The following is a 23782-nucleotide window of genomic DNA, read 5'->3' as shown; positions in this document are numbered from 1 at the left end:
TTTTTTTTTTTTTTTTTTTTCTCACAAGATTTGCTGGAGAAACTCTTCTTGTCCTTTGGGCCATGGACCTGGAAGGATGTGAAGCCACAGAGCCCAGAGCTGGAGCCAGAGCCAGAGCCAGAGAGAAGGGCAAAGTTGGGAGTAGAAAGTGGCACATGAGGCCCTAAGGCCAGCTGCATTCCCGACCTTCCCTCAGATTGGCTATGAGGAGCCAATAATGTCCGTCTTTTTGGCGTAATCCCATTTGAGTTTGGTTTCTGTTCCCTGCAAACAACCTCACATCAGTTGGCTCCTACTGACACAAGCTCCTGAAATGGCAGAGCATTGGACAGATAAGCTTAGGGGAGAGAGAAGATATCAGGCATGGACTTGAGGGAGACAGGGCTGGAGGTGTGGACAAGACCAGGGACAAACCAAGCAGCCTCTCTGCAGGCTTTTGTTGGTGAGAGCCTCAAAGCCAAACAGCAAGAAGTTCCATCAGCTAAAACCAGCTCCTCTATCAGCAGGTGTGATAAATGTGCAAGGTAACTTTCTTAAATACCTGCCCCTCTTTCCTATTCTATGTGAAACAGGCATTCGTTGCAAGCTCCTTCTCTTTGAGCAAAAGCCCTGGAGTGAGGACACCTGGTCCAGCTCAGTTGTGTGCCCTGGATCCAACCACTCTTCAGGACTCACCGGAAAAACAGGAATAATGACTGCTTCCTTCCAGGGTCATTACCAGCATGAAGCAAAATAGTACACTGATCGCGTTACACCCCAGGAGACTCTCAATATGTGGAGGTCATTTGGAGAGAAGGTTTCTCTCTAGGAAAGCTATCCCAGACACACAGAATGGGTGTGGGGAGCAGAAAAGTGCACAAGCTGAGCTGAGATTGGTTCAGCCCAGCACCACGGAGTTGGGAGGTGTGTGTTTTCTTATTTTCTGTATGTGTGATGCTCTGGTATCTGTGGCCCCACTGAGTGGGGAGAGACTGCCCTTCCCAGGGCTAGCCAGTTTTTAGAAATAGCAAACAAGTGTGCCTTCTTTGCAAGTGTCCCTTCCATATGCATATCAATCAATTTAGCCCAACTGGGCTTTATTTTTTTCCAGCTACCCATCAAACTCTTCCCATATCAAGCCCCCTCTTCCCATATCCTCCTGCCCTAATCTATCCAGGGCCAAGTCTCAGACTACAAGGGGCAGTCCCTACACCCTGGAGTCCATGAAATTGTTCAAACCGGCCAGTCCTAAACCTGCTTAACCTGTCTCACCCATTTTTTCCCATGGAAACCACAATCAAGACTTTTGGATAACCCCTTCCCTCACTCCTTCTACCTCCTGCTGGACCTTGGCTCTTCCCCATGTGGCCTTGCCTGGCGTGCGATGCCTCCTGTTTCTAGGGACCTAGAATGCTTTAAACAATTGCTTTTGCAGATTAAGACAATTTATACTATCCAGTGTGGAGGAAGGGGCAGAGAGACAGGTACTCCGGCGCCCTGCTGGAAGCTGTGTGAGTATAAACACTTCGTCCTTCGTGACAGCTGCGGGTCTTACCATACCTCATTTAAACAAATCCTGGGTATGTGTTAAAACAGAAGGTGCAAGTTCAAATCCCACCTGCTCTACTGCTCACCTGCAGTGGGACTAGGTCAAGCATTTCCTCTCTCTGAGCTTCAGTTACTGCATTGAGAAAATTAAGGGCAAGAATTATAACCACTTCGTGTGGTTCTTGGGAGGAATCATGGAAACCAGGAACAATAGAAACCCCACACACTCTAAGCTTGAAACCACTGTGTCCATATGAGCTAGTATTATGTAAGACTTCACCAGGAATAGGGAGCAGCCCTGCTGAGCACAAGGAATAGGGGAGGCTTCGGGGTAAGGCCACAGATGGAGATGGCCCCATAGATAGAGATGGTTAAGGCCATAGTTTGAGATGGCCCCATAGAGTTGGTTAAGGCCATGGAGAGAGATGGCCCCATAGACAGAGATGGTTATGGTTAAGGCCATAGATTGAGATGGCCACATAGATAGAGATGGTTAAGGCCATAGATAGAGGTGGCCCCATAGATAGAGATGGTTAAGGCCATAGACAGAGGAGGCCCCAGAGGGAACACACCCCTGATTCCTTCACTGCCAGGGAGCAGAGCAGCCACCGAGGAAGAGAGGAGAGTTCTCAGCCACACAGAAAGGTCCACAGGACCAGGAAGCAGCAGCCCCAAAGTGGGGCCCCCAGTCTGTTCTCCAAATTCCTCTTTCTGCTCTGGCCTGGCTGAGGAGTCCACAAAGGGAGGGAGGCTCAGGGAGAGAAAATAAAATGAGGCTCCAGAAGGGATACCTCAAATCCCAGGATTCAACAGCCAAAGAGAAACGCAGACACTGTGCTTTGAGCATTCCTGGCTCTTCTCTGCTAATGCTTAAAACAATTGCTTTTGCAGATTAAGACTATTTATAATATCCAGTGTGGAGGAAGGAGCAGAGAGATAGGTACTCTAGTGCCCTGCTGAAAGTTGTGTAAGTTAATATGCCTTAAAGTGGCAGTTCTGCATTAAGTATCAAAAGTCCAAAAAGGGCATGTTATTCTTTGGCCAGCAATTCCACTCTTAGAATTTCTCTTAAGGATTTACTCAGACAAGTGCACTAGGATGTATATACAAGGATATTCATCACAATGTTGTTTATAACAGCAAAACACTGGAAGTGATCTAAATATCCATCAATAAGGGATTGTCTACATAAAGTGTTACATCCCTACTATGGAATGCCATGCAGCCTTCTAAAAAAGATGTTGCAAATTTACATTTGTTTACAGTGGAAAGACACCCATCATATGTTGCTGAGTGAAAAAAAAAAATGGGTTGCAAAACAGCACATATAGCATGAACATGCTTTTGTCAAATTATACACATCCATAAATCTACATGTAAATATGCAGATCGGAGGGATGATACCAAAATGAAGACTGGTTGTCTCTGGATAGTAAGACTGGGGGGCATTTTTGCTTTCCTCTTTATACTTTTGTCCTGTAACAAGATATAGACCATTTCATTCAGTACGTTTCTTAGAATGGGGCTTCTTCGCCTTGGGATTGGAAAATTCTTCCTCGTAGGAGACTGCCCTGTGCATAGTACAGGATGTTTAGCAGCATCCCCAATTTCTACCTGCAAATACCAGTGGCACTTCCCTAACTCCAGCCGCCAGTGTGACAATAAAAAAAGTTTCTGGACACTGCCAAATGTCCCCTGGAATACAAGATCATCCCTGATTGAGAACCACTGTCCTAGAGTAAGGGGAAGGCAGACTAGATGGCAAGGCTGCTCCTAAGAAAAGACTTGGAAAGAAAGATTAGACCACACTGCCCTGCAACCAACAAGGAAAGAGCCCAGGGCGGTCTGGGGAACGGGACTGAGCGAGATGGCAGAGGGCCAGCTGGCACTCGAATCTGTTACCCCTCAGGTCTTTGGTGGAATTCAAAATGCTCAGCAAGACAGGTGTGCTGTGAAAATTGTGATAAGGCCAAACCAAGATGGCAGGCTTGGGTGCGGAACAGGCCGGTAGGGATCAGTAGGACCTCGGTGGAAGCTGGCAGCATGCAGCGGGGTTGCAGGCACACACGGGCTGTGCCTTGGAGGCTTGAGGCTGCTGACGTAGGGTCGGAACAGCACGCTCAACCTTCACTAGCTCCATGCCTCACTCCTCTTGAGTTGTCGTGTGTGATTGTTGTCTGCATCCAAAACAGGGCTGTCTGGAGTTTGTCAGGGCTTTGTGCCCATAATAGGTCTCTGAAAAATAAAAATTACTAACATTTATTTAAGATTGTAACCACATGCCAGGCACTATTCACAGACTTTTTTTTTTTTTTTTTGGAAAGGAGTCTCGTTCTGTTGCCCAGGCTGGAGTGCAGTGGCATAATCTCGGCTGACTGCAACCTCCACTTCCCAGGTTCAAGCGATTCTCCTGCCTCAGCCTCCCAAGTAGCTGGGACTACAGGCGTGCAGCACCCTGCCCAGCTAATTTTTGTGTTTTTATTAGAGATGGGGTTTCACCATATTGGTCAGGCTGGTCTTGAACTCCTGACCTCGTGTTCCACCCGCCTCTGCCTCCCAAAGTGCTGGGATTACAGGCATGAGCCACCGTGCCCGGCCTCAGAGACCTTTTAAAGCTGCTACTTGTGTAATCCTCACAGCAGCTGTGTGAGATATCATGACCACTCCCACGTTACAGATAGGGAAACTGAGGTGTGGCCACTTAAAGTATGTCAGCCAAAGCCCCCTAACTAGTATGAGTGAGAACGGGGTTTCAATCTGGCTCCAGAGCCGATGGTCTTTACTACTCCACTATTCTGTATCTGAAGAAGGGCCATGGGGCCCCAAGGCGAGAATGACAACATTCCCAACCACTGTGCTGAACGACCTCTTTAATGCCAACACCTGCCATTAGTCCAGGGCCCCACACATGCCCATACAATAGAAGGTGCTTTACATACACTATTTTTATTCCTCACAACAGCGATATGAGACAAGCACTATGACTACTACTCTCATTTTACAGATGGGGAAACTGAGGCTGGATTCCTTGTCCTTTGTGCTAACTTGGTGGCCCTTTGATCCCCATGTTGCAATGTATCATGCATCAGTATCCCATCTGGTGGCAGGCGCTGTGCCTGACTCTCCTCTCACCCTCAGTGCCCAGCACTGGAAGTACCACACTGTAGTCTGTGCTTATCACTTTTTTGTGTGCCCAACATCAGAGCCCCTTCCTGGGTTTGAAGAAACAGCCACTGTGTAAGTCCTATTGAGCCTCACCTCTCTCTGCAGAAGCCGAATGGGCCAGACATATATTTTCCTGGCCCCTGCAATTCAGCCAGCCTGTCCAATGACTCCATCTGGGACAGAAACACGTATGTGGGACAGAGAGAAGCAGAAATCCTTCCTATTTCATCACAAAGTTGGTGGCATCTGGGACCTCGAGTACTGGGCTGCAGCAGAATGGAGTTGCAAGTCCAGTGGACCAGTGGCCAGTGGCAGCCAGGACAGATCTGAGGATGACATCTCTGTGTGTCCTTGACCCACCAGCCTCTCCCTCAGTCCTTCTACAAGCTGCCAAGCCAGGATCCTTGCAATAAACCCTTTTTTTGCACAAGTAAGTCCAGATTGATTTCTGTAATAACAGTTGCAAATATGCAACTAAGATCCTAATGCTATTCAAGAGTTAAAAAAGCAGAGAGGGCAGGAAGAAAGGAGATAATGCAGGAGAGCAGGAGGGAGGGAAGCCATGCATCACTTTCACCCTGTAAGAATCACTGGGTCAAATAAAATGTCACCAGCAGTTTCTACTTTTGCCACTTGAAGCATCAGATGGTCTGAGTGGAAGCACTCACTTATGCACACTCCCCAACCAGCTGCAGATGTGGGCAAATCAGACACAGGAGATAAGGGAAAAGATCAGCTTTGGGGGACTCAGCTGAAGCCACTATTGGAAAACCCTGTTCCTACTGAAACTCCACTGTGAGCCAACCTAACTATAGAAATAGCCTGAGATTGTATTATCCTAATTGCTCCTGCAATTCAGGTATTGAGATCTCCCTTGTTCAATGCACTAGCAGGGAAATTGGTCCACGCACCTTTAATTCTATATGCTGTGGAGTCCAGGATCCCAAGCTTGCAGTGGATGAGTCAGCTGGGAATGAGAGTCATATGATACTAAATATGGCCACACCAGCCCAAAAGGTGGCCCAAGAAGGCAGCCAGTACTGGCACCTTGGGGCCAGACAGTACAGGCCAGGAAGATAAGAAGGGCTCTGTTCTCTCCTCTCTGGCTTCACCCTTATCATCCCTTCCCTTGAGACCTTCTCTGTCCTTAGCAATAAGTGGTCAAAGAAGCCTCAGTTTTTATGTGGTTGTTAGGCTCATCCTGGCCTCTAAAGTTCCCCTCCTTACCCTGGCCCTTCATTACCATGGGCAGAGCCCATCCAGATATAGAGCCTGCCACAAATCTTCTTGTATTTCTGCAGGAAGAACCCTTAATGTGGACAGGCTGAATGGGGCCTTCCTAAACACCTAGTTATTCCTCCCTAAATAAAATTGTTAGTTTTGCCTGTTTTTTTAATGCTTTTAAAAATGGATTCATACTGTATGTATTCTTTTGTGCCTTACTCCATTTTGCTCAACATTATATTTTTAAGAATCAAGGTTGTGAGTAGTTGTAGTTCATTCATTTGCATTGTATGAATATACTACAATTTATCCAATGTACTCTCAATGATTATTTGGATGATTTCATATTTGGGTATTACAAATTATGCTATGAACACTTGTGTGTTCTTAAAGCCTATTTTATAGGAATTTAACACAGCTACATCAGTTTTCCCTTGCTCAGCACTTCTATAGTATTTCATTTTCTACCTTTTTATCTTTTTTTATTTTATTTATTTATTTATTTATTTATTTATTTATTTATTGAGACGGAGTCTCACTCTGTCGCCCCGGCTGGAGTGCAGTGGCCAGATCTCAGCTCACTGCAAGCTCCGCCTCCCGGGTTCACACCATTCTCCTGCCTCAGTCTCCCGAGTAGCTGGGACTACAGGTGCCCACCACCTCGCCCGGCTAGTTTTTTGTATTTTTTAGTAGAGACGGGGTTTCCCAGTGTTAGCCGGGATGGTCTCGATCTCCTGACCTCGTGATCCGCCCATCTCGGCCTCCCAAAGTGCTGGGATTACAGGCTTGAGCCACCGTGCCCGGCCTTCCTACCTTTTTATTTTTAACCATTCTGTATTCTTACGTTTTAGATGTGACCCTTATAAATAGCATACAGTTAGGTTTTGTATTTTCCCTAGTCTGATAGTGTTAATCTTTTAAGAGAATAGTTTAGTCCATTCACATTTAATATAATTGCTAATAGTTCTTTTTCCTGCCTATAACTGTTTCATTTTCTCTTATGTATTGACTTCTTTGGGATTTTTTTTCTCTTCTAATTTGGAAGTCATATACCTTTTTAGTGCTTACCCATGCATCCTTGACTTATCAGTGTCTAATTGATTTGTATTTTTATCTTCCTCACAAATAGTAGAAAGACTTTAGAACATGTTAACACCATTTGTCCCCCGCCTAACTTTTGTATTATAGTTGCTCTGTATTTTAATTCTACACATATTTTTAAGGCTCCCTTGGTGTTCATTTATATTTACCACTTTCTTTGCTGTTCATTCCTTCTTTCATTTCCTTTGTGTTATGCTAGTGTTAAGGTTATGTTTACCTTTTTAAAACAACTTAATTGAGTTGTCAGTTACATACCATAAAATTCACCCACTTAAAGTGTAAAGTTCAGTAGATTTCTGTGTGCAACCATCACTACAGCCAATTTTATTACATTTAATCACCTCAAAAAAAGAAACCTTTGTACCCATAGCTATTACCCCTTACTCTCCACCACTCCCTTCTGTTTCCATAGATTTCCCTACTCTGGACTATCATATGAATGGAATCATACAATATGTGAACTTTGATGATGGACTTCTTTCACTTAGCAAAACCATTTCAAGGTACATTCATGTTGTAGCATGTATCAGGACTTCATTTCTTTAAAAAACAAAAAATGAACTTTACTTTTAGAGCAGTTTTGGGTTCACAGAAAAGTGGAGCAGAAAGTATACAGATTCTCATTTAGTCCCGGTTCCCAGATTTCTATACACTGCCTGTTCTCACTCATGCAAAATTTCCCCTCCTACTGACATCCCACACCACCATGGTGTATTTTTTACAATTTAATAACCTACATTAGCACATCATTATCACCCAAAGTTCATAGTTTATATTAGGATTCACTCTTGAAGTTGTACATTCTATAGGTTTTGACAAATGTAAAATGACATATATCCACCATTGTAGTATACATAGTAGTTTCAACTGCCTTAAAAAAAATCCTTTGTGCTCTGCTATTCATCCATCTCTCCACACAGGCCCTTGGCAGTCACCAGTCTTTTTAGGAACTCCATAACCTTGTCTTTTCCAGAATATCATGTAGTTGGAGCCATATAATACATAGCCTTTTCAGATTGGTTTCTTTTACTTGGTAATATACATTCAAGTTTCTTTCATGTCTTTTAATGACTTGATAGCTCAATTCTTTTTAATGTTTAATAAGTATCCCACTGTCTAGATATATAGCATATATATCTAAAAAATGGATAGTTTACACATCCATTCACCTCCCAAAGGACATCTTGGTTGCTTCCTAGTTTTAGCAATTATGAATAAAACTACCATAAACTTCCATGTATAGGAGCTACCATAAACTTCTATGTGCAGGTTTTGGGTGGACATAACTTTTCAATTCATTTGAAGATGTACCAAGAAGTATGATTGCTGAATTGTATGGTAAGAGTATACTTAGTTCTGTGAGGAAACTGCCAAATTGTCTTCCCAAAATGACTGTACCATTTTGTTTTCCCACCAGTAATGAATGAGCATTCCTGTTGCTCCACATCCTCATCAGCATTTGGTATTGTCAGTGTTTTGCATTTTGACCATTCTATTAGGGATGTAGTGGTAGTATTGTTGTCTTAATTTGCATTTTTGTAATGACATGATGTGGAACACCTTTTCACATGCTTACTTGCTATCTATATATCTTCTCTGTTGAGATGTCTGTTCAGGTCTTTTGCCCGTTTTTAAATTGGGTTGTTTATTTTTATTGTTGGGCTTCAAGAGTTCTTTGTATATTTTGAATAAGTCATTTATCAGATGTGTTTTGCAAATATTTTCTTCTAGTCTGTGGCTTGTCTTCTCATTCTCTTGGCATTATTTTTTGGAGAGTAGAAGTTTTTAATTTTAATACAGTTTGACTTATTATTTCTCTAATGAATTATGTTTTTGGTGTTGGACCTAAAAGTCATTGCCATACCCAAAATCACCTAGATTTTTCTCCTATATTACTCTCCAGGAGTTTTGTAGTTTTGTGTTTTATATTTACTTCTATGATCCTTTGAATTAGTTGTTGTGGGAGATTTAAGACTTATGTCTAGATTCATTTTGTAGCATGTGGATGTTCAGTTATTCCAGCACAATTTGTGGAAAAGACTATCTTTGTGCCAGTGTATTGCCTTTGCTCCTTTGTCAAATATCAGTTGACACTATTTATGTGGGTCTATTTCTGGGCTCTCTAACCTGTTTTGTTGAACTATTTGCCTAATCTTTCACCAATATCACACTATATTGATTTCTGTAGCTTTATCACAAGTCTTAAAGTCAAATAGTATCAGTCCTCTGATGGGGTTCTTTTCTTTCAATATCGAGTTGGCTATTCTGGGTCTTTTGCCTCTCCATATAAACTTGAGAATCAATTTGTCAATATCCACAAAATAATTTGCTGGGATTTTGACTGGGATTGCATTGAATCTATAGATCAAACTGGGGAGAACTGACATCTTGACAATATTATGTCTTTTTATCCATGAACTTGGAATATCTTTCCCTTTATTTACTTCTTTGATATCTTTCATCAGAGTTTTCTATTTTTTCTCATCTAGATCTTGTACATATTTTGTTAGATTTATGTCTAAGCATTTCATTTTTCTTGGTGCTAATGCATATAGTAATTTTTAAAATTTCAAATTCCACTTGTTTTTTGCTCAATATATAAAAAAATGGACTTTTGTATATTAACTTTGTATCTTGCAACCTTGGTATAATTGCTTATTAGTTTCAAGAGTTTTGTTGTCAATTTTGGGAGGGAGGATTTTCTGTATAAATGATCACATCATCTATGGACTAAGATAATTTTATTTCTTCCTCTCCAGTGCATATACCTTTATTTCCTTTTTTTGTCTTATTGAATTAGATAGGACTTCCAGTATGATATTGAAAAGGAGAGGGGATACTCTTGCCTTGTTCCTCATCTTAGAAGAAAAGTGTCTAGTTTCTCATCATTAAGTATGATATTAGCTGTAGGTTTTTTTGTAAATGCTCTTTATCAAGTTCAGTAAATTTCTATTCCTAGTTTTTTGAAAGTTTTTATCATGAATGGGTGTTGAATTTTGTCAAACGCTTTTTCTGCACCTATTGATATGATCATGTGATATTCCTCTTTAGCCTGTTGATGTGGTTTATTACATTAATTGATTTTTTTGAATGTTGAACCAGCCTTGAATACCTAGGGTAAATTCCACTTGTTGGTGTGCTATAAATTTAATTTTTATACATTTTTTATTCAATTTGCCAATGTTTTGTTGAGGATTTTCACATTTATGTTCATGAGATATACTAGTCTGTAGTTTTCTTGTAATGCCTTTGTCTGGTTTTGGTATTAAGGTCATGCTGACCACATAGAGTGAGTGAGAGAGTTAGGAAGTATCCTGTCTAGTTTTATCTTCTGAAAAAGATGGTAGATAATTTATATAATTTATTTGTTAAATGCTTGGTGGAATTCACCAGTGAACCCATCTGGACTTGGTGCTTTCTGTTTTGCAAGGTTATTAATGATTGATTCAATTTCATTAACAGATATAGTCCTATTCAGATTGTCCTTTTTTGCTCATGTAAGTAGTGGCAGATTGTGTCTTTCAAGGAATTGGTCATTTCATCCAGGTTATCAAATTTGTTGGCATAGTTTTTCATAATATCTTTTATTATCTTTTAAATGTCCATGAAATCTGGAGTAATGTCCCCTCCTATATTTCTGATATTAGCAAGTATCTTCTATCTTTTTTCTTAGTTAGCCTGGCTAGAGGTCTATAACCTTCATTGATCTTTTCACATAACCAGCTTTTGATTTTGATTTTCTCTATTGATTTTCTGTTTTTAATTTCACTGATTTCTACTCTAATTTTTGTTATTTCTTCTGCTTACTTTGGATTTAATATGCTCTTTTTCAAGTTTTTTAAGGTGGAAGTTTTCATCATTGATTTTAGGTCTTCTTTTCTAGTGTATGTATTCAATATGATAAATTTTCTTCTAAGCCTTGCTTTTACTGTATTCCACAAGGTTTGATAAGTTGTATGTTCGTTTTCATTCCATTCAAAATATTTTAAAAATTTCTCATGAAAGCCAGTCATGGTGGCTCATGCCTATAATCCCAGCATTTTGGGAGGCCACAGTGGGCATATCACTTGAGCCCAGGAGCTTGTGACCAGCCTGGGCAACATGACAAGACCCCATCTCTACAAAAAATACAAAAATTAGACAGGTGTGGTGGTGTGCCCCTGTAGTCCCAGCTACTCGGGAGGCTGAGGCAGAAGGATCAATGGAGCCCAGGGAGCTGAGGTTGTAGTGAACCATGATGGTGCCACTGCACTCCAACCTGACGGAGTAAGACCTTATCAATCAGTCAATCATTCAATTAATCAATTTCTCATGATATTTTCTTTGACCCATATGTTATTTAGAAGTTTGTTAGGCCGGGTGCAGGGCCTCATGCCTGTAATCCCAGCACGCTGGGAGGCCGAGGCAAGGGGGCATATGCCTGTACTGAAAATATGAAAATTAGCCAGGTATGGTGGCATGCACCTGTAATCCCAGCTACTCAGGAGGCTAAGGCAGGAGAATCACTTGAATCCAGGAGGCAGAGTTTGCAGTGAGCTGAGATTGTGCCACACAACAGAGTGTGGGCAACAGAGCGAGACTCTGTCTCAAAAAAAAAAAAAAAAAGTTTGTTGTTTAATGTCCAAGTTTTGGGGGAAATTTTCTAGTTATCTTTTTTGTTATTCATTTCTAGTTTAATTCCACTGTGGTTTGAGAGAAGATATTGTATGATTTTCATTCTTCCAAATTTGTTCAAGTGTGTTTTGTGACCCAGAATATGGTCTATCTTGGTGAATGTTTCATGTGATCTTGAGAAGAATGTATCATCTGCAGTTGTTGGATGAAGTAGTCTGTAGATGTCTATTATATCCAGTTGATTGATAGTGCTATCAAATTCAAGAATGTTCCTACCTGATGGATCTATCAATTTCTGGTGTTTAAATCTCCAACTATAATAATGTATTCATCTATTTCTCTTTGCAGCTCTATCAGTTTTTGTCTCATGTATTTTAACACTTTGTTGTTGTTAGTTACATGTACATTACAGATTCCTGTCTTCTTGGATTATCGGCCTCCTTGTCATTATGTAATACCCTTCTTTTTTTAAATTTATTTTTATTTATTTATTTATTTATTTATTTATTTATTTATTTATTTATTGAGACAGAGTCTCGCTCTGTTGTCCAGGCTGGAGTGCAGTGGCACAATCTCAGCTCACTGAAAGCTCCGCCTCCTGGGTTCATGCCATTCTCCTGCCTGAGGCTCCCAAGTAGCTGGGACTACAGGCGTCCGCCACCACACCCAGCTAATTTTTTGTATTTTTAGTAGAGACGGGGTTTCACCATATTAGCCAGGATGGTCTCCATCTCCTGACCTCGTGATCTGCCCGCCTCGGCCTCCCAAAGTGCTGGGATTACAGGCATGAGCCACTGCGCCCGGCCTGTAATACCCTTCTTTATCCTAATAATTTTCCTTGCTCTGAAGTCTGCTCTGTCTGAAATTAATATACCTACTCCCACTTTCTTTTGATTAGTGTGAGCATGATATATATTTCTCCATCCCTTTACTTTTAATCTATGTGTGTTTATATTTAAAGTGGTTTTCTTACAGACAATATATATTTGGGTCTTGTTTTTAGTTCACTCTTACAATCTGTCTTTTAATTGGTGTACTTAGACCAATTTTTATGTTTAAAGTAATTGTTGATCTAGTTGAATGATATCTACTGTGTTTGTTTCTGTTTTCTATTTGTTGCCCTTGTTCTTTGTTCCTACTTTAGTGCCTTTTGTGATTTTAATTGACCATTTTATATAATTCCATTTTCTCTCCCTTCTTAGCATATCATTTGTACTTTTTTGTTTACCTCTTTTAGTGGTTGCCCTAGAGTTTGCAATATACATTTACAGCTAATCCATGTCCACTTTCAAATAAAAACATACTGCCTTGTGGATAGTGCAAGTACTATATAGTAATAAAATATTCCTGATTCTGTCTTCCTGTCACTGATACCATTGCTGTCATTCATGTCATTTACATATAAGCATACATAAGCATATATATATATATATACATACATATATATATATATCTGAGTACATTGTTGCTATGATTATTTTGGACAAACTTATCTGTTAGATCAGTTATGACTAAGAAAACCCAAAGTTTTCATTTTACCTTCACTTATTCATTCTCTGATGCTCTTCCTTTCTTTATGTAGATCCAGCTTCCAACCTATGTATGTTCTTTCTCTCTGAAGAACTTCTTTTAACATTTCCTGCAAGGCAGGTCTACTGGCAACAAATTCCCTCAATGTTTTTTTTGAGAAAGTTTTTATTTTATTTTTTCACTTTTGAAGAATAACTTCATAGGGTAAAAAAATCTAGGTTGGTGAGTTTTTTCTCTTAACACTTTAAATATTTCATTCTACTCTCATCTTGTTTGCATGGTTTCTGAGGAGAAGTCAGATGTAATTCTTATCTTTGCTTCTCTAGGTAAGGCATTTTTCCCCCTCTGGTTTTTTTTAAAGATTTTTTTATTTATCTTTGGTTTTCTGAAACTTGAGTATTATATCCTAGGTGCCATTTTTCTGATGTTTATCTTGCTTGGTATTCTGTGAGCTTTACGTATCTGTTTAGTGCCTGGCATTAATTTGGGGGAAATTCTTAGTCATTGCTGCTTCAAATATTGCTTCTGCTCCTGTCTCTTCTCCTGATATTCCCATTACATGTATGTTACACCTTTCTGTAAGTTCTTCATAGTCTGTTCTTGGTGAGTGTGTTCTGGGTGGGTGGGGGGTGGGAATCAGTATTTATTTTTCTCTTTGCCTTTCAGTTTTGGAAGTCTCTACTGTCATACCCTCAGTTCAGAGATTCTTTCCTCAACCATGTCCGGTCTACTCATGAGCCTATCAAAACCATTCTTCATTTCTGTGACAGTTTTTGATGCCTAGAATTTCTTTTTTATTCTTTCTTAGAATTTCCATCCTCCTGCTTACATTATCTATTTGTTATTATATACCTTCTACCTTTTTCATTAGAGCCCTTAGCATAATAATCGTATGTTTTTAAAAAATTATTTGTTTTATAATTTTAACATTCCAGCCCTATCTGACTCTTGCCCTGATGTTTCTCCAGTCTCTTCAAAATGTGTTTTTGCTTTTTAGTATGTCTTGTAATTTCTTGTTGAAAGGTGGATGTGATTGATGTACTGGGTAAAAGTAACTGCAGTAAATCAGCCTTTAATGATGTACCAATAAGGTGTAGGGGAGGGGAACTGTTCTATAGTTCTATAATTAGGTCTCAATCTTCTTCCTTTTTTTTTTTTTTTTTTCGCTTTTGGTGCCAGGGTGGAGTACAGTGGTGCAATCTCAGCTCACTGCAACCTCTGCCTCCCAGGTTCAAGCAATTATCCTGTCTCAGCCTCCCAAGTAGCTGGGATTACAGGCATCCGCCACCATGCCCAGCTAATTTTGTATCTTTAGTAGAGACAGGGTTTCACCATGTTGGCCAGGCTGGTTTTGAACTCCTGACCTCAGGTGATCCACCCACCTCAGCCTCCCGAAGTGCTGTGATTACAGGAGTGAGCCACCACACGTGGCCTAGGTCTCAGTCTTTTAATAAACGTGTACCTCTGGACTGTGAACTTCATCAGTGCCTCTCAGTTTTGTTTTTTCCCCTGTGTGTGACAGGATGACTAAGGCTGGCTGGAACTGGGTATTTCTCTTTCTCCAGGTCAATTAGGCTCTGACATATCCCAGCAGATTAGAGTCTGGTAAAATAGTTCCTTCTGCAGGTAACCCTTGCTAAGAAGAACATAATGCTCTGGGGCAGTGGTCCCCAACCTTTTTGGCACCTGGGACAGGCTTCGTGGAAGACAGTTTTACCACAGACAGAGTTGGGCAGGGGATAGTTTTGGGATGAAACTGTTCCACCTCAGATCATCAGGCCTTCATTCTCATAAGGAACATGCAACCTAAATCCCTTGCATGAGCAGTTCACCATAGAGTTCACACTCTTATGGGAATCTAATGCCACCACCCATCTGACAGGTGACAGAGCTCAGGCCATAATGCTTGGTCACCTGCCGCTCACCTCCTGCTGTATGGCCCAGTTCCTAACAGGCCATGGACCAGCACCGGTCCACAGTCCGGGGGTTGGGGACCCCTGCTCTGGGGTATTTCAAAATGGTTCATTTCTCCCTCCCCTGCTGGAAGCATGGAGGGATTTTCTCTCTGATTTTTCACTGTGATGACCTAGTAGAGCTCCTGGAGATAAAACTCCCAAAAGTGTGGTGGTCCCTCTATGACTGGGTTCCCCTGGAGTTTTAACTGTCAAACTAAGACTCCACACTAAGCCTCCAGCAATTCACCAGTTACAGTTTTTCCTGTCCTGGCACTGACTCTCATGGAGGTTTCTACTCATGGGTTTCTGCTCTGGTAAGTTGTGATTCTCTATATTCACCTATCTGTCTCTCCAGTTTGGGGGCAGCAGTTTGCCCAGTGACCTCACTTCTCTTACAGATCCACAAAGAGTTATTTTTCAGTTTGTTCAGCTTTTTACTTGTTAAGACAGAGTGGCAACTTCTAAGCTCCTTATATGATGGACTGGAAACTAGAAGTCCCCCTCCTTCTTTTTATGGCCAAACAACATTCCATTGTATGGATATACCACATTTTTAGCCATTCATCTATTGCTGGACATATGAGTTGTTTCTACCTTTTGGCTATTATGAATAATGCTGCTATAAATATGTGTACGTGTTTTTGGGAGAACATATATTTTCATTTCTTGGGCATATACCTAGGAGTGGAATTGCTGAGTCATATGGTAATTCTATGTTTAATTATTGAGGAATTGCTAAACTTTCTCTGAAGTAGCTGTGCCATTTTACTTTCCTACTAGCAGTGTATGAAAATTCCAGTTTCTCTACATCTTCACCAACATGTTGTTCTTTCACTTTATTTTAGCCATTCTAGTGGGTATGAAGAGGTATCTAAAGGGTTTTGATTTGTATTTCCCTGATGACTGATAAAATTGTACATATTTTCGTGTGCTTATTGTCCACTTATATATCTTCCTTGGAGAAATGTCTGTTCAGATCCTTTGTTCATTTTTTAATTGGGTTATTTATTATTATTATTGAGTTGTAAGAGTTTTTAATATATTCTAAATATACATTTTTATAAGATATATGATTTGCAAATATTTTCTCCTATCCTGTGGGTTGTCTTCTTTTTTATAGTATTCTTGGAAGCATAAAGTATTTTCAATTTTATGAAACCCAGTTTACCTATTTTTTTCCTTTGTTGCTCATCTTTCATTTCTGATCTTCTGTCTGGGATTATTTCCTTCTGAAGAATACCTTTAGTGAATGTCTACTGGTGACCAATTATCTGGGGGATGTTTTGTCAAAAATTGCATTTATTTTACTTCCACTTCTATAGGATATTTCCCTGGGTATAGAATACTAAGTTAGGGGTTTGGGGTACTTTTCCCAGTACATCAATGATGTTATTTTGCTGTTTTCTGGCTTCCATTGTTGCTATTGAGAAAAGTCAGCTGTTCTGTCACTCCTTTGAAAATACTATCCCTTTTCTCCAGCTTCTTTTAAGATTGTTTTCTTTGTGGTTTTCTTCAGATTCACTATGATATACCTAGATATAGATTTTTTTTTTTTTTTTTTTTTTTGTATCCTACTTGGGCTTCTTGAATTCGTGAATATTCAAATTGTTTTTTTTCTACAGACTTGAAAATTCTCAGCCATCATCTCTTTATATTTCTCTTTCTTTCTAGAACTCCACTCCAATTACAATAGTTAGATGTTCTCACTGTGCTTTAGCATTCTTTCTTAAATATATTTAGTCTTTTTGTCTCTCAGGATGCATTCTGGATACTTTTTTCTGATCTGCCTTCCAGTTAATTAATTTTCTCTTCAGCTGTATCTATTGTACCATTAAACAGACTGTAAGTCCTTAATTTTTTATTATTTAGTCTTCAAAGTTTATTTTATTTTTCTTAATTTACAGTATGGTTTCTCATAGTTTTTTGTCCCCTAGTATTTCTTTAAGCATGATACACATTTTCCTTGTAGTCTGTGTCTAACAATTCTAATAACTAAAGTTTTATGTGTGTTTCTGTTGTTCTCACTCAGATGTCTTATTTCCTTAAGTATCTGACTATTTTTCACTGTGTGCCAGACATTTGATTTGAAAAATTATTTGTAAGAATGATTTGTTACCTAAAATGGTACTATTTTTCTGCAGAAAGGATTTTTGTTTGCTTTTACCAAGAGTCTGGGAACTCTACCAGCATGGAACCACCTTAATTCAAGTTCAGGGTTTGTGGTTTTCTGGATGACCCAGATGACTAGAACCTATAAGTCTGTGGGAGTTCATTTACTTATGCTTCATCATAACTTTCAGAGGTAGCCATTTGGGATCCCAGCTGAAAGGGAGGAAAGAGGAACAGTTATCACAGGCCCCACTTTTGGTAGACTCTGGGCCTTATATTTTTTTCCTGAGGCCATCAAGACCATAACTGTTTCTTCTGGATTAGTAAATGTCCTTAGGGAAAATACAACTTTGCCTATTAAGCTTACTTCTCTGGGTTCTCATTTTTTACTAGATTTTAGTCAGCTAATTCTTTATTCTCTTATTAGCTCTTTGATACATTTAAGATGTTATTTTCCATATAGCTTTGCCCATCATCCTCTTTGGATGGTTTGGTCCTAATTAACTGCCCTTCTATATATATAGTGTCTCATGCAAGCTTCACAGAAGCTCTATTGGATGAGAAAGCAAAGAAACTTTTTTTCTGAGGAATGTGAGCCCCCTTTAAATTATCAGGCCCAGGAGGCATTGGAATGAGACAGTAGTCACATCCCACCCCACTCCCTTGAGCTAAGTAATCATCTCCTGAAGCCACTTGTTATTTGGACTCTAGACTCACTAATGCCCCGAGAAACTATAAATTAACCTAACAATGTTGCACATTGACATTATAACTCATAGCCTATATTAATATATAGCCAATTACTAATCAATGTTATTTCTACTAACCTATGAGAATTCCTGAGAAACACCTTTTGGAATCACCCCGTCTCCTGATTCGCCCTGTCTTCTTTTAAAGCTGGGGCCTCTCCTTTATTTTCTGGAGCACTTCCCAAGGTAACTTGGAAGTGTTTTCCAGGTTGTAGTCCTCAAATTTAACCCAAATAAACTCTCTACTTATATTAATTTTGCCTAAATTTCTTCCTGTAGGTCGACATGAGTACATAGGATTACTTACATTTTGTTAATGTAGAAACTGAGGCTCAGAATGGAGAAATGACTTGCTCCAGATTGCACAGAGGATGTTGTAGAGCATGAATTGGACATCAATTAGCAAAAGTTCCATTAATCACCTCCTTCACAAAACAGGTGCCAACTATGTCTGCAAAACAGTCCCAATGCCCTTCTGTACCACATGTCTGGGTGGATCAACTGACATTACAGTTTTGAAAGAATTTTCCAATGTGAAAAATTCTCTGCACACTGCAAAGATGATTACAATGAAATTTTACTTAGCAATGACAATGAGCTTTTATAGAAGTGCCTTCGATACTCACTGGGAACTATATTTTTAGTTTAGGAGTTGAAATTGGTTTAAAGTCACCTCCTCATTCATTGTATTCATGGCTTTAGCATGTAATTAGCATCTACTCTGGGCAGACCTGTGCACAGAGATCTCCAGCCTCAGGGAGAATTGGACAAGACTGTATGACATGGTGTGATTAGTGCCTGGGGAGATGCTGGGAGCAGTAGTAGGACAGCAGCGGTAATAAACAAAACAACTACCATTTATTGGGCAGTTCCATGTACCAAACACTGACTGCTCTGAATTAGATACACACACACACACACACACACACACACACACACACACACACACATACATTTGGTCCTCAAACAAGGTATGAGGAGGTATACTGGTCACTTACCAGCTGTGAGACCTTGGATAAGTTATTTTACATTTTTGCACAATGAGACTAACCATAACCCCTACCTCCTAAATGCATCAATATAAAGGGTTTGATAAAGGCAGCTATTATATACTAGTCCTGTGGTCAGATGAAAACACCAAGGCTCAGAGAGTTTAATCCACCTGCCCATCTTCCACAGCTAATAAGCAAACATTACTGACTACCTGCTGTGTGCAGGCCACAGTGCTAGGGGCTGGGCCTTATTCAGAGCAAACATGGCCCCATTCTCAGACGGCCAAAACAGCCCAGTATCCAACTCTAAAGGCTATGACTTTTCCCCCAGCATGGGCAGCAGAGCATGGACAGGTCATGGCAGGCTTCCCTAGGGAAATTCCTCCAGCTGGCTTACAAAGCACAAAGAGGGGTTTTGCAGATGGAAAAGCTGAGCAGGAGTGTTTCAGGCAGGGAGAACAATGCGTGCTGAAAACGAGGGCACAGACCTTTCTCTTTCTTGTTCTGTCTGGGGAGGAGCACATCCTTCACCTGTGTTTTCCATCCAAGTGCTGACGCAGCATCCTTGTTACAAGGAAGTAGGTCACATTTCCAGTCCCTCAAAAGGAAACTGCTACCTCCATTGTGACAGAGTGTGAAACAGCCACCTCCGCTGCCTCCCCCATGTGCCTGTGATCCTGGCTCCGTGGAGTTTGCTATTCCCAGAGCAGCTTTCCTCTTCCTGACCGCTGAGTGAGCCTCGCATGGGAATTCAGCAGCAGTCCCTGAGCCGGCCCTGACAGAGGTGGGGGCGCGGTCGGGAGAATCTGAGGCTGCCCTGGGTGCCATAGCCCGCTATCTGACGCAGCTGACTTGTACCAAGAGGGGAGTGGCTTTTCCCAGGGGGAAAAAAGCTCAGGCAGTGAGCATTGCAAAGGAAGTGGGGTCTCAAGCCCTACCTCGCCTATGATCTACTCACACAGAGCTTTGGAGCCTTCCTTTAGAGGACTGCAGAGACTCTGGGGACATCTCTGTATGACAGTAAACCTAAGCCTGGGCAACAGATTACACCAAGGACCTGTGGCCATGGGCTCCATGCTGCCTGCACCTGCTTCCTAGAGCTCCACAGAAATTATTGAGCCCAGGCACGAGCCATGCAGCCAAGTGTTAGATTCGAGCTAAGGATGCCGAGTTCTCTGGGCAAGAGTTGTCTGGGAGAGTGTGTAATGTGGTGGAAATGGTGAAGATTTGGAGACAGATGGGTATCATGAGCAGAACTGTCTGAAAAGGACCCCAGAATGTCTTCCCATGTTGTCTAAGCAATGAGCTACAGGAGGACCACTCTGTTTCCACAGATTAGTGGCCCCCTCTTCCCACCACCATGGCAGGGGAACTATAACATCCCACTGGCCCCCAAGATCCCCAAGATCCCTGGGTGTTGGCAGTCAGCCCCGAACAACCTCTGCAAACAGCCATCTCCCCAACTCCACTCCGCCTGGATCCAAGCAGCCTGGGATGCTCCAGGGTCTGAGCCAGTCTCTCATGTTTGCCTTTCAAAGGGAGACTCCAGGGAGAGAAGGAGGGGGCATTGGGAGACCCCCTGGCTCAGAAGACTTCTGACTGGGCCACTTCCTACTCTCAGTCCTCAGGGCCCCCTCCACTCCTGCCTCTATGGAGAAGGAATGAAGCCCTGGGTGCCGACAGTGCCATCCAGGAAGGGCTCCACTGGACAGAGACCTTCCCGCTGTTGTTCTGCCCAAATTCATTCCTGTGTTAATTTCCTAGGTCTGCCATGAGAAGTTATCGCCAACTTGGTGGCTTCAAACAACAGAAATTTATTTTCTCACAGTTCTGGAGGTCAGAACTCCAAAACTGAGTTGTCAGCAGGGCCAGGCTCCCTCCGGAGGCTCTGAGGCTTCTCAGCCCGGGTGGTCTCTCTCCCAGGCTCTGGGGGCTGCCAGCCATCCTTGGTTTTCTTGCCTTGTAGCTGTGTCCCTCCAATCTCTGCCCCCATCTTCACATCACCGTCTCCTCTTTGTGTCTGTCTTCTCCTCTCTGTGTTTCTTTCAAAGACACTTGTCACTGGATTCAGGGTTCACTGGACAACCCGGGATAATCTCATCTCAAGATCCTTAACTTAAATTTTTTTTTTTTTTTTTTTTTTTTTTTGAGACAGTCTTACTCTGTCACCCAGGTTGGAGTGCAGTAGAGCAATCTCGGCTCACTGCAACCTCTGCCTCCCAGGTTCAAGTGATCCTCCTGCCTCAGCCTCCCGAGTAGCTGGGATTACAGGCACCCACCACTACGCCCAGCTAATTTTTATATTTTTAGTAGAGATGGGATTTAGCCATGTTGGCCAGGCTGGTCTTGAACTCCTGACTTCAGGTGATCTGCTGTCCTCGGCCTCGCAAAGTGCTGGGATTACAGGTGTGAGCCACTGGGCCCGGCCCAAAGATGCCTTTTTCAAGTAAGGTTTCATTAGCAGGTTGCAGGGACATATCTTCTGGGGTGGCCACCATTCAACCCACTACAAGCCCCTTCCAGTTTCTCCAGAAGACGCAATGGGTCTAATTTCACCATTCGGAGAGAAGACAAGCCTGTTACGTGTCAGGTACTTTTACGTTTACTATCTCAATTCTTCTTCCTATTCCCTCTTTCCAGATGAAGAAATAGAGGATCAGAGATGTTAAGTAACTTGTCCAAGGACACACAGCTAAAAAGTAACACCAGGGCATGACACGCTAGGTCTACTTGTGTCATACAAAGGATTCCCTTCTGGGTCTTCCCTGTCACACACCAGGGCTCAAGACAAATTCTACAATATCACATGGGATAGGTTAAGATAATTTCTTGGAGAGAGGGGGCACTCATGTGAGCCAATGGTCAGTGAGAAGTGAGAAGACAGGTAGCCTCCTCAAACCTCCCATCAGTCCCCAGAGAGGAGTGGCAGGGCCAGGGCACTAAGGACAGAGGTCAGATTGCTGGTGTCGAGACAGCAGAGGGAGAGAGTTGGGCAAAGCCCTCCTGATGAAGGGCCTGGTGGGGAGTTGGCATTTTCTCAGGATGTGGTAGCCAGCCATTGTAGGGTTGAGAGCTGGCAAGTGAGGAGATCTCCTATACCTTATTTATTTATTTATTTATTTATCTATTTATTTATTTATTTCACTTTTTTTTTTTTTAATGGAGTCTCGCTCTGTCTCCCAGGCTAAAGTGCAGTGACACGATCTCAGCTCACCACAACCTCTACCTCCTGAGTTCAAGCTATTCTCCTGCCTCAGCCTCCTGAGTAGCTGGGATTCCAGGCACGTGCCACCATGCCTGGTCATTTTTTAATTTTTAGTAGAGATGAGGTTTCACCATGTTAGCCAAACTGACCCTCAAGTGACCCACCCACCTCGGTTTCCCAAAGTTCTGGGATTACAGGCATGAGCTGCCATGCCCAGACCCCTATTCCTTTTAAACGCTCATTGTGTGAGGAAATATTAGACAAGCCCAAATTGAGGGACGTGCTGTAAAATAATTGGGCTGTACTCAAAATGCCAAGGTCATGACAGGTGAAGACAGACAAAGGTACTGCTCCCAGGTAAAGGAGACTGAAGAGGCAGGAGGACAGAAGGTGATGCGTGAGCCAGACGCTCCTTCTGGGAGACAGGCAGCAGTGAACAGGGCTGCAGATCCGCTGCCAGGACCATGTCACAAGTGCAGCTTTTGATCACTGTGCTGCAGGCAGGTGAGTGTCCTTGTGTGTTGAAATGTCCCACTAGAGTATTTAGGGGCAAAGGGGCATCATGTTTGCAACTGACTCTAATGTTCTAGAAAAAATACTTCTGTAGATAGAAAGAGACAAGCAAATGTGGGGAGTAGAGGGAAGGCTGTGTGGGAAGGCTTTGTACCATTGCCATTTTTCTGTAAGTCTGCCTTTTAAAAGTTAAAAGAAAAAGGTGAGGCTGCTGTGTGGAGAGCTGACTGTAGAAGGGGCGAGAGTGAGAGCAGGGAGCGTGGGGAGGGGTCTGTGTAGCAGAGAGCTGGGAGCATGGCAGGGTGGACCGTCGCAGTGGCGGTGGAGGTGGGGAGGGGTGAGATGACATACATGCTGATGATGGAGCCATCAGGACCTTCTGGTGGGTTGGATTTGAGGGCTTGGGGGAAAGACAATAATCAAGATCCTTTAACTGAGTACAACAAAAATAGAAAGGATGAATAAGACCTACTATTTGATAGCACAATAGGGTGACTATAGCCATAGTAACTTAATTGTACATTTTAGAATAAGTTAGCATATAATTGAATTGTAACTCAAAGGATAAATGCTTGAGGGGAAGGATACCCCATTCCCTATGATGTGGTTACTTCACATTGCATGCCTGTATCAAAACATCTCCTGTACCCCATCTATGTGTATGTATGTGTATATATATATATACACACACACACACACAATGTACTCACACACACAAAAAAGATCTTACAGCTGAATGGAGGCCCCTTCCCAAAATGGGAAGGGCTGGGGGTGGGGGTGCCTTTTAGGGTAAAGGCAAGGGTGTCTGGTTTCAAATGCCATCTCCAGAGCCGATGTCATGGAACAGTGTTTAATGCTGTGGAAGAGGACAAGCCCATCCAGGGAGTCGATGCAGGGAAAACAAGAGACGATGGAGTCTCCCATATTTAGAAGTCTCTTAAGAGAAAAAACAGGGGTTCATTTTAAGCCCTAGGGGTGGGTGATTTACAATGACGATTAATTAAGTGCTTCCAGGGTACCAGGCACTGAGCAAGGCATTTTCGATTTAATATCTTTTCCTCTTCTCCCAGTAGCCTTATGAGATGAGCATCATTATCT

The sequence above is a fragment of the Rhinopithecus roxellana genome, chromosome 3 (assembly GCF_007565055.1).
Source record: "Rhinopithecus roxellana isolate Shanxi Qingling chromosome 3, ASM756505v1, whole genome shotgun sequence".
Classification (NCBI taxonomy): domain Eukaryota; kingdom Metazoa; phylum Chordata; class Mammalia; order Primates; family Cercopithecidae; genus Rhinopithecus; species Rhinopithecus roxellana.
This window is presented reverse-complemented; position numbering follows the sequence as displayed.